This window comes from Schistocerca americana, chromosome 3, assembly GCF_021461395.2.
Source record: "Schistocerca americana isolate TAMUIC-IGC-003095 chromosome 3, iqSchAmer2.1, whole genome shotgun sequence".
In the NCBI taxonomy this organism is placed as follows: Eukaryota; Metazoa; Arthropoda; class Insecta; order Orthoptera; family Acrididae; genus Schistocerca; species Schistocerca americana.
In genome coordinates, this window is record NC_060121.1 from 435,816,327 (window position 1) to 435,828,822 (window position 12,496).

The window sequence follows — 12,496 nt, forward strand, 5'->3', positions numbered from 1 at the left end:
AACGTTGCCCAATGTAACAACCATCTGTTTCCACCACAGCCTGCAACTTCCTGCCGATACCTTTTCATAATGTGTTCGCAGCACTCGAACGGTGGATCGTGGAATGTAATGTTAAACTGTCGTAAAAGCTCGTGCACTGTTTGAAGATCGCACACTACGGGCACCATTCTCAGCCATAACAAAAGTAACTTCAACAATTTGTGGCGCAACTGGTCGTCGGCCTTCCCCAGAACCAGTTTCCATATAGCTAGTTAATTCGAACTTCCGAATCAAGTTCATCAACAGCGGTGCAAGAGCGCCTCTCCGTAATCCTTTAACGGGTCGATGCTAGCGAAGGGCAATAGCACTATTCCTGCTGTTGGGATAAAACAGCTTCACGAGCAAACTCCCGTACACCTTGTCCATTGTTCTTGTTGTTGTGGTCTTCAGTCCTGAGACTGGTTTGATGCAGCTCTCCATGCTACTCTATCCTGTGCAAGCCTCTTCATCTCAAAGTATCTCCTGCAACCTACATCCTTCTGAATCTGCTTAGTGTATTCGTCTCTTGGTCTTCCCCAACGATTTTTACCCTCCACACTGCCCTCCAATACTAAACTGGTGATCCCTTGATGCCTCAGAACATGTCCTACCAACCGATCCCTTCTTCTAGTCAAGCTGTGCCACAAACTTCTCCCCAATCCTATTCAACACTTCCTCATTAGTTATGCCATCTACCCATCTAATCTTCAGCATTCTTCTGTAGCACCACATTTCGAAAGATTCTATTCTCTTCTTGTCCAAAATATTTATCGTCCATTTTTCACTTCCATAGATAGCTACACTCCATACAAATACTTCCAGAAACGACTTCCTGACATTTAAATCTATACTCGATGTTAACAAATTTCTCTTCTTCAGAAACGCTTTCCTTGCCATTGCCAGTCTACATTTTATATCCTCTCTACTTCGACCATCATCAGTTATTTTGCTCCCCAAACAGCAAAACTCCTTTACTACTTTAAGTGTCTCATTTCCTAATATAATTCCCTCAGCCTCACCCGACTTAATTATACTACATTCCATTATCCTCGTTTTGCTTTTGTTGATGTTCATCTTATATCCTCCTTTCAAGACACTATCCATTCCGTTTAACTGCTCTTCCAAGTCCTTTGCTGTCTCTGACAGAATTACAATGTCATCGGTGAACCTCAAAGTTTTTATTTCTTCTCCGTGGATTTTAATACCTACTCCGAATTTTTCTTTTGTTTCCTTCACCCACGGTGATAGTCTGCGACTGTGATGTCCCCTGATGCTTGTGTTTCAACTCTTCGTCACCGTAAGTACCAGGGCCTAACGACAAGTCATGACATTAACATTTTATGACCTAGAAGCGACGGAGAGCCTTCGTCCCCACCGTAGCCCACAGTAGTACACAACCCCACAAAAGGCTACACCCGTCCACACCCCACCGCCGCCCCACACCGAACCCAGGGTTATTGTGCGGTTAGTTATTAGTAACAGCAGTGGTGCTTAGTTGTTACGTCTAATTATAATTACTAGAAATAGATCCTTTATATTTTAAAGAACCCTGGGCCACAGTGAAATCAAGACATAAAATTGTAGGGCTAATTTATGTGACTGTATCGCCATATATTTACGAGACATCCAATCTGTTGTGTTGGGGGTGTGCTAGCAACCAATCTGTTGAATGTACACACATTTCGGGCAGTTTTCACCTCCATATAAAACTGATGTATGGGTGTCTCAGTCATCACCCTTTTATTATACACACGTTCAAAGCATTGTGCCTATTTTAAAGTAGTCACGATAGAAAACAGTTGTACTAGTGCTCATAACATGGAGAATGAATATGTGTGATATTTCAGTTTTCTTGAGGACGAAGGAGGCTGAATATATAAAAACATATAAAAAGTCCCTAGAAATTTTTCAAAATGTGACTAGTCGCTAGTTTCCTGCACGTCGTAACTCCAAATTCAATATTTTTTTGGGTCAATAGGGCATACTCTACACACATTGTAAATTAAAGTCCCCTGCAGCGTTTTATTGCCTGTGTGTAAAGGCTTATTTCAGGAACTATTCTAACGATTTTGATAAGGGTTTCACTTATAGACAGACTGATTTACGATGCAGATTTGTACATATCTACACTTGTGTAACACTATATAAAAACAAAACGTTGTTTAATGTTATTACAAAAATCCTCGAAAAGTTCTGGTCTGATTTACTTCAAATTTTTACACAATACTTTAATAAACATCCAGACTGGCATAGGCTAAACAGCTTTTCTGTTAAAAACTGAGAAAAAATGATGTGCTGCGTTCTGAAAATGTGCAGTTTCGTTTTCATCCTCGCTAATATCTAGAATTACTGAAACTTCCTGGCAGATTAAAACTGTGTGCCCGACCGAGACTCGAACTCGGGACCTTTGCCTTTCGCGGGCAAGTGCTCTACCAACTGAGCTACCGAAGCACGACTCATGCCCGGTACTCACAGCTTTACTTCTGCCAGTACCTCGTCTCCTACCTTCCAAACTTTACCGAAGCTCTCCTGCGAACCTTGCAGAACTAGCACTCCCGAAGGAAAGGATATTGCGGAGACATGGCTTAGCCACAGCCTGGGGGATGTTTCCAGAATGAGATTTTCACTCTGCAGCGTAGTGTGCGCTGATATGAAACTTCCTGGCAGATTAAAACTGTGTGCCCGACCGAGACTCGAACTCTAGAATTACTGTAGGTATTTTAATACGGTTTTCATTAATACATAGTGTCACTCACGAGGAAAGCGTATGTATACAAGTTATAAATATTCCATGCAAATTGTCTGAACTATGTAAGACCCCACCACGTTATTCTCTACGTATGTGACGGTTAATCGCACAATCTATAGTAGAGATTCTCATACGATTCTCACTATTAATAGACTGATTCCTGAGGAAAGTTTGTGTATATAATTTATTTACGCTACGCCAGACGAGTCGTCTGGCCATAGATACTTAGTGGCATCTGCTCCATCGTGAGCTTACACCTACACTGCCAGCATCACGCACTACATTCAAGTTATGCAGGCAGCTGTCTTCCTAGCAGACGACCCACAAAGGCTGCCATGCTCTACACAGCCACTAAACGGCAATCCTAAGCGCCATTAGAGACCGATGGCCTTACGAACCTTTTTCTTACGCTGGTCATGTGACAAGAAGTAAGACACACTGTATGTATCCTGACGCCCAAAGCTGTACTTGGCCGGCGCTCGGGCCCTGAGCAGCCAGTCCACTCACAGTGGGCTTCCTGGGTGAGGCACCAAATGCAGTCGCTTTTTCATCTATCAGCACCTCATTCCAAAGCAATCTCTACCCCGTCACCGCTGCATCTGCCATTCTTTGCATCCCAGAACCTTCGACATGGCCTTGCTAGAAGCCTTCTAGTCTTGACTGCCTGTCGCAGGTGCTTCATTTGGCGATCAGGTGTTCTTTGTTGTTTCTGGGCAATTCTTACCTGTGTGCTCTGACCCAAGTATACAGTGCTTTTGCGTATGTTCTACCCTTCATATACGTTCTCCTTGGCCCTGTTGCTTCCACTATGACGTCTCCAATGAATAGCTCTGCCCAGGTGTTGGTCCTGCACCAACAGAAGCAGCAAGCTCACGAATTTCTGGAGGCCATCTCCATGCCATCGCTGGAACTCTCCAATAGCCTCTTCTGGATAAACACCATGATCAAATGGTTCCAGATGGCGATTACACAGTTTCCACCATTCAATAAGATCAAGCCATGGGCAAACTACGTCACGTGTCTGGAGGAACTCTTCCTGGTGCATGGATTATCAGATAATACCCAACAACGCGCATTTCTCCTAGCATACAACAGCCCTGAGAGCAACGACCTCCCACAACAACTTCAACTGTAAGTAGAACCTCTTATCATCCCTCATGATCATATCACGTCAAGCCTGTTGGTTTATTTCCATTCTCTCATGCATGTAGCTGCAGCTCGCCATAAATTTTTTGCTGGCACAAGCTGCCAGGACAGTCTTGGACAAGGCAGTAATGAATTGCCCGTCTCCAGGACCTGTCTCATGACTGCCATTTTCAGTGTAGTAATGAAAAGTTTAAACATTCTTATGTGGCCTTCTTGGTCAGAAACATAATCATCGTTCACACCTGATAAAAGCCTCTACATGGACGTTCTCAAGTCAAGGGACACATCGATGGTAACTTGCCTCCAAATTTCCAGGGCATTCGAGCAGTCTCTCAGGTTGTCAGCCACTCTGCAGGATCCTGCTAACATGTGCGCTATCTGGGTGATGTGCCACTTTCTGGCTCAGGTACGCACCTCACCCTAGAAGGATGCCTAGGATGGAGGCGCGCCCTCAGCAGTCTGGCGCCGCCTGTAGCATCTTCGTTTCTGTAGTCAGTGTTTCATTAGCCACCAATGGCACCAGTTTCCTTCCCACTGTGCAAAGTGCTCTGCCTATGGGAAGTCCAGACACCACTACGAAACGTGTCAGATGTCATCAGGTTTTTGGTGTACTTCGCTCACAGGGTCACCGGCCCCCTCCACCAGACATGAAAGGATTTGAAAGCTGGACATTTTTCCGAACATCAATTCATACAGGCTGTGCTTCGCTGCACATCATGGTGAACACCAATGACGTGTCCATCGGCTGCAGATCTATGCCGGCTCATCAGTGACCATCAGTGATTGGAAGTTGTACGGCCAAGTTTGCTCATACTCCCCCACATAGCCCTTCCTCAGTCCTCAGCCCCCTGTGCAACTACACCGATGACCTCTTCAAGGTAAGTGCCTATTTTACTGCCTTGGGTAAGACATTTGACCTTCCTCCAGGCCAAAATCCTGGTCATGAATGTAAAAGGCACTATCATCCTCCTAGCATGGATTTCGTTCATGTGCTGGGTCTTGATGTTCATGGTTCGTGCTACACTGTCTATGCATTTGGCGTTAACATCCACCTGAAATCCTTCATATCAGACTTAAGTTTGATTTTCTCTGACCATGCCTTTGGGGTTAATGATTTTAAGGTGCATGTCATCGTCCTTCAGTCCACCACCCCAAAATTCCACAAAGCCTGGAATGTTCCATTCGCTCTTCACTACAAGCTTCGACGAGAGCTCCTGTGGCTCCTGGATGATGGCATTCTGTGCCTCAAAACGGTGGGACTTCCCCATAATCACCGTCGAGAAGCCCAAAGGGGCACTGCACATCTATAGTGGCTTCAAGTCCACCATCAACGTCCAGTTGGTCGTCAATGAGCGTCCTACGCCTAGGATGGAGAAGACTATTGCCCCCTCTTCAGTGGCAGGGTGTTTGCTAAGTCAATATTGGGGATGTGAATATCCAGCATCTGCTGAATGCAGAATTCCGCAGTTTTTTGGTGATCAATGCTCAGATTGATCTCTTCCAATATAGTAGGGTCCCTTTTCACATTGCCAGTGCATAGGTGATTTTTCAGTAGTACATGGAGCATCTAACCGTCAAGTCGCAGGCAGGGTGAGTTACTTGGATGCCATCTTGGTGGCCAACAAGGACACCCAGGACCTGGCCAACAACTTTCGCGTGATTTTCATACTTGTTCCATTAGCTAACGAAAATAATAAGTAGCAAAGATAAGTGTTGTTTTTTCGTTCCCCAGGTTGAATATTTATGCCACGATTTCAGCGACTCAGGCATTCACCCTACTCCGCATATATCAGGCTATACAATACCTTCATACCCCCCACCAACACCAGCTAGATGAAATCGTTGTTAAGTCAGCTAAACTATTATAATGAATTTATTCCTCATGCTGTGGCCACAGCCGACCCATACATGACCATCTCCACAAAAAATCAGCTGGAACTAGATGCCAGGAATGTGATGACTGATGAGACATTTCGGGATTTGGAAAGGGCGCTCCTCAGCACTAGCTGTTTGACAGCGCATGACGTCACCAAACCTCTCTGAATGGCAGCAGTTGCCTCTGACTACATGGTAGTCATATATGCATATACGTAGAAACGATACCGAACGGAAGAATTTTCTCTTACTTTAGTTGGGAGCAACATGATGCCGATTTCCACAGCCAAAACTAAAGTAACGTCATTTTGAGAATTTATACAACTGTAATAAATGGAGAAGTAATAGAACAAATAATTGAATTTAAATATTTGTACAGAAAATCAGACCAAATTGAAATGAAGCTTAGAATACTGAATCATTTCTATGAAACAACGTGTCGAACAAAAGTGTAACGTTGTTAAAGAGAACCTACTAAAACTATACAAAGTTGTACCTCTTCTGTTACTGTTGCACGGATGCGAAACTTGAGCTCTTAACTTCCGACTGCGCAATTCAAAAGCAATAAAACTGTACTTACATACTCGACGAGTACCCTTACTCAAACATGAAAAAACTGCATCAAGAAAATTAATTAAAGATCATTCTCTGACATTAGCTATAACTTCCACAAGTATATAGTAGCAATGTTGTTGAATAATAAGTATAAACGCACTCTAAAATGCACTGTTGCACGAACGTCACTGGCGCGCCCGGCCCGTGCAACTCGCGCAATATTGTGGACGCAGCAGCCCCTAACACGTGTACACCAGCTGTCAAATTCAAATATAGCGTGGGCTGCGGTTCTCTGCCAATCACAACAAATCACACTTGTGATGGCTTCGCGCGAACGCTGTATAACGGTGGTTTGCAAATTTTCTCACTTCGTAAAGTTATTTATTACGTGAGAAATCAGAACGTGCGAAATATGACAAATGCACTGCGTTAATGAGAGCAGGTGTGACTATTATTTTACTAAAGAACAGAAAAATTATTGGGAGGGATGTGGAACAAAAACTATGTTCATATACTGGTACTGTTGCAATGACGGTTTTGTCAAAGTGACAAATTACAATATTACGACGGGAACAACGTTTTATTCGAAAATAAAACACGTTCTGCATACTGTTTAGCAAATGAGAGCATGCTTTTATGTAGCAGTCGGTTTCTAAAATGTGCGCTCTGCCTACACATCAGCTCGTTCCAGATTTTAGAGATAGTGCGGCGAAAATGCAGCGCTATGCTGCTGTATTGTGATTTTGTGCTGGAAATAATGTCTCCAGGTCCTTTGTACATCTGTTGCAGACAGTAACACTCCTGCACTGTCGCAGCTGTCGACGTGATCCTGATGAGGGACAGTTCCAAAGTGTGTACAATTAAAATAGGCGGCACTGACGGATTTAGATTCATCTACACAATGTCCTACGCCGTAGCAGCCGCGAAAAACTTTCAACTGAAAGTTTGGTACGACGTAGTTCAAGACTTACCCACATCGCATTGTTTCACCAGCAAGCCACCGTTTTGTGTCGATTGCACACGCGCAAACGGTCTTAGCTCATCCACACACAAAGCAGAGCGCACTGTTGACAGTTTACTCAGTGTTAACCACTGCCTTCCTGCAGGTCACGCGATATGGTGCACATATCGATTTAAGTATTTTATCCGTGTATTTATGCACGAAAAAAAAAGACACCAGCCGCGCCACTTCAACAAACCACATCCTCCTCGTCACCGCCCTACCACTCGCTTGTTCAGTATCGATAGTTGAAAAGAGGCTCTCTTAATAGGAAACATATACAGAAAATCTAGAAATGAGTCATCCAAAGTATTACAAGTGCAAAGATGATTGATGCGTGAATAGAACAGTGAACTCACCGACTTTCCATCGTGTCCACCAGCTGGCGTTATGTGCAGCGCCTTGAGAAAATGGCACAAAGCAAGAGATTTTGTGTGCTGGAATACGCGAGACGTTTATCTGCTAACAACAGTGCAACGTGCATTCAGAAAAAATTTCGGGAATGCGTCGCCTTGTAAACAGTGTATCCTTCCAACAAAACGGGCCATCCCTCATAGTGGCGTCACTACCTAAAGACGAACTTCCGTGTCGCTAGATGGAGCGTAGTGGTGAAGATGACTGGCGCTGTTCCCCTGCCCCCTGCACCAGGTCCCCTGACCTAACGCTATGTGACTTGTCCTTTGGGAGGGGGGGGAGGGGTAGTGGAGCGTATATTAAGGGCCCCGGTTTACGCACCTCCACTGCTAAGGACACTGGAACAGTTCAGAGAACGCATCAATGCTGCTGTTGCGACCCCTGACAGGTTTTTGCTAGATAAGGTATCGAACGCACCAGACTACCGCTTGGATGTGCGTCGTGTGGCCAGAGGGGCATTTGTACAGCATTTGCAGAACGCAAAATGCAAACTTGGTGAGCTTAGAGTCCCATTCACGCATCGATCATACTTGTAAATATTGTAATACTTTGGAAAATACAGAGTTTTGAAACCGAATGAATCTTTTATAGTAGAAAAAAAAAAATAAAAAAATAAACTCCTCCCGAACAGGCCACTAAGGCACAACGGTACCGACCGGCCGCCGTGTCATCCACAGCACACAGGCGTCACTGAGTGCGGATATGGAGGGGCATGTGGTCAGCACACCGCTCTCCCGGCCATATGTCAGTTGCCGAGACCGAAGCCGCTACTTCTCAACCAAGTAGCCACTCAGTTTGCCTCACAAGGGCTGAGTGCACCCCGCTTGCCAACAGCGCTCGGTTGACCGGATGGTCGCCCATCCAAGTGCTAGCCCAGCCCCACAGCGCTTAACTTCGGTGATCTGACGGGAACCGGTGTTACCAGTGCGCTAAGGCCGTTGGCAATGTTTTATAGTAGCTCTGTACTGTATACAAATACATTGAAACATTTTTGTTCAGGTTCATTTATTATTTGAATCTGTGACATTAACTACCACATATAACGAGTAAACCAAAGTAATAAAGGAAAATAAATTACTTACGAAGGCTCCCTAGAGCAATACCTGTGCAAAACGAAATATTGACCACCTTTTAAAACGATGGTGTGAACGGTTCTGAGAATGACCGGAACTGCAGGCATAGTATTTGATGTTGATGATCTGGATAGTTATAATGTTGGGCTCGGAGCTGCTTACGTTAAGTTAGTGTCAACCTATGTCGGAAGTAAATCTATAAATGTAAAAGATTCCTGCTCATGTATTTTCTCGGGCGAAATAGTTTACGACGGGCAGAAAAAATAAAAAAAAAAGAATCTGGCAATCGCTTGTCTGAACAAGTGGCGAAGCTATTCTATGATCAAGAAAAATACATCAGCAGACTTTGCTGTCGTCACCAGGTCTTAAACACATCTGTCTCCAGCCTCGACTGACATTATCTTTCGGCGAACATGAAGAAACGGTTGAAGCAGAGTGCCGCCGAATACCGGCTGAGAGAATTATGGCAGAAGTTTGGCAACGCTCTCTGCATTTCCGCCCGAGACAAGCGGGAGGAGCAACCTGTTGCTGCCAGTGAAGAAGTGCCACGCCGCGCTGCGCCAGCTACAGGTAAACTCTCTCACAAGATCCGCCGCAGCAGCAGCAGCGGAAGCAGAAGGGGAAGCGTTACGCAGCCAAAGGCAACACGTCACGAGGAAGCGACAAGTGTTTTGATGAATTTCATGTACCATGAATCCTTAAAAACGTAGAAAACCACTCATTTCAACAACGGAAGTATACCGGTCATCTGAATATCTTGTTTTATTAAAAATTATTAGAATACTTTGCACCTCTTTCGAGGGGCATTTTGCAGGTTTGTTGAAACTGATAGGACAGACAACGCAGGTGAAAAACGATCATTGTTCGTCACATAAACAGAACTTTTTTTTTAAGACTACGATAAGTTTCTGCTTGTCCCACAGCTTTGCGATTGCAATCACTGGCGTTGTAATAGATTGCGTCGCGACGCTGTTCTTACTAAAATGGCCACCTGCCTTCCGGCTTCCTGTCGTGACCGTAATGCAGGAATCAGCTTCTTCTCGTACCTGCAACCGTAATTAACCTTGGTCTCTCGTTCAGTCACAGTGATTATGAACAAGCCACAAATAGGTCTACAAATTAAGAACTGATGAGATTACAACCACGCGAAAATAAGAGTCGTAGACAAAAGCAAATCTACATCTTTGTCTATATTCTGCAAGCCATCATATGGTGTGTTGCGGACAGTATTGGGTGAACCGCTGTCAGTTCCCCCTTTCCTGTTTCAGTCGCGAATGTCAGGCGGGAAGAACGATGGTTGGTAAGCCTTCGTGTGAGCTAAAATTTCTCCAGTTTTCTATATGAATTGATTCTCAGTTAGCTGCAATATATTTTATTTAGCCTGTCCTGGCGGTATTTTTTCTATCGCTTGAGACTTGTCCCACGCAGGGTCAGCCATCATTAATCGGATTTGGCATGTTAATGGTTAAGGGGTGGCCGGATGCCCTTCCTGCCGCCACCCCTTCCCCTCCCCCCCCCCCCCCCTGGGATGGAATTAGTGTACCGCAACTGTCTGCGTCGAGTGTAATCCATGGAATAGCGTGAAAGTGTTCAAATGTCTCCGAGCCGTGTAACTGAGGTGGAACATGGGGACCAGTCCGGTATTCACCTAGCGGGACGTGGGAAACCGCCTAAACACCACATCCAGGCTGGCCGGCACATCGGCTCTCGCCGTTAATCCGCCGGGCGGATTCGATCCGGGGCCGGCGCCCCTACCCGAGTCCAGGAAGCAGCGTGTTAGCTCTCTCGGCTACCCTGGTGGGTTGTCCTGGCCGTATTTCTCACTACAAACTACACACCTCAACAAAAGTTTGGACTATCGTAGATTTTACTGCAATGACTTCCTATACTACACCCATCGAGGTCTGTACAATACCTTATTAACAAAATAAACATGATCGCTTCTGACAACAAGAACGATTTTGGTTATTCACAAAAATCATTGCAAAACAAAGCAGGCTCTCCCCTACGTGTACATCTTGAAAACAAAAACACTGAAAATCTTTGCCTCATGATTATCATTCTTTATTAGTTAGTATGTCCTCCAAACACACGGATGAGTTCTTCCACACTGCAAGGCATGCTCTGGATGTGACCATCAAGTTTATCTTCGAGTATGAGGTCCCACTCCTCAGTGGTAGCGTCAGTGAGGACCTGAAGATTTTCAGGTGGATTCTGACGTTGTGCAATGGCCACCTTCAACGGGTCCCATGCAAGGTCAATTGCATTCATGGCTGGGGCCTGTGCTGGGAATGCATTCGGTTGATGTTGCATCTCTGAAGACACCGAGACACTGCTAGAGTACGGTGCATCATCAACATATCGTGCATAGAATTTTTGTCAATTCAAAAGAAATTGGTTTTTTCAGTAGCGCCATGGACGTTAATGATAACTTTAGCTTCTATGCACGATATGTTGATGATTTGTTGTTTGTGGTAGATGGGTCCCGTAAGGAGCTGGGTCAGTTACATACTCATTTCAATTCGATGCATGAAACAATGAAGTTCACTATGGAACTAGCTTAACGATGGGATAGAGTTTAATATTTATCGCCGGCCGAAGTGGCCGTGCGGTTAAAGGCGCTGCAGTCTGGAACCGCAAGACCTCTACGGTCGCAGGTTCGAATCCTGCCTCGGGCATGGATGTTTGTGATGTCCTTAGGTTAGTTAGGTTTAACTAGTTCTAAGTTCTAGGGGACTAATGACCTCAGCAGTTGAGTCCCATAGTGCTCAGAGCCATTTTTGAATATTTATCGAAAGCCTATGTTTACAGAATTCGTCATTCCCAACAGGTCCTCGCATGCGTGGGCGCAGAAAATGGCATTTGCAATTCGAGTGTACACAGGCAATAAATTTACCTCTTACCCAGGCTGACTCTCAAAAAGAGGTGTGTACACTAAAAGAGACTCCCGGTAGTAATGGTTATAACCCCAACATAGTCGATAATATAATTGAGCGCAAAACGAAAAAGACTGTTTCCACGTTGATGAGGCCCTTGAACAACAGGGATGAACTTAAGAGATTTATAGCTGTTCCGTTTCTGGGAAAAGTATCTTATAAAATGCAATGTGTGCTCCATGAACACGACAGTAATGTAGCATTTTCCACCAACAATAGCTTAAAACGGAATTTTGTTTGTTTCAGCAGTAACAATTATAATAAGCTATTGCGATCAGGAGTTTATAAATTGAAATGTAATGATTCTCCGGCGTATTACATACGGCAGACAGGTAGGTCTATAGCCTTAAGATATAAAGAACATATGCCGTCGAGGATGGGTATGAATAAGAATGGGCCAACGTTTTCTGAACACATCATCAAAGAAGGACATACGCCACAAACTGTTAACGACACCGAACAATTGTGTAACGAAGCAAAGGGTATGAAATTAGATATATTGGAGGAGGTGCAGATATACAAATACAAGAAGTTTGACAGTAGGAAATTACTGAATGATCAGTGTTATCTGTTAAGTTCCAGCTTCCTTGAAGGTTTTCAGCTCATATTGGGTGCAGCAGATACACAGTGGTAGTTACTCGATTGTGCCATATGAGTGTATGATTATCTTTTGAGATAAGTTAATGTTTTAGGACAATGTTCCAGCAGGAATTTGTCATAGAGTTAACAG

General features: G+C 44.5%; 1 pseudogene; it reads right to left on the reverse strand.

The window, feature by feature from the left end:
* Positions 1 to 8,582: 8,582 nt before the first annotated feature.
* LOC124607977 lies at positions 8,583 to 8,700 on the reverse strand (annotated as a pseudogene).
* Positions 8,701 to 12,496: the final 3,796 nt, after the last annotated feature.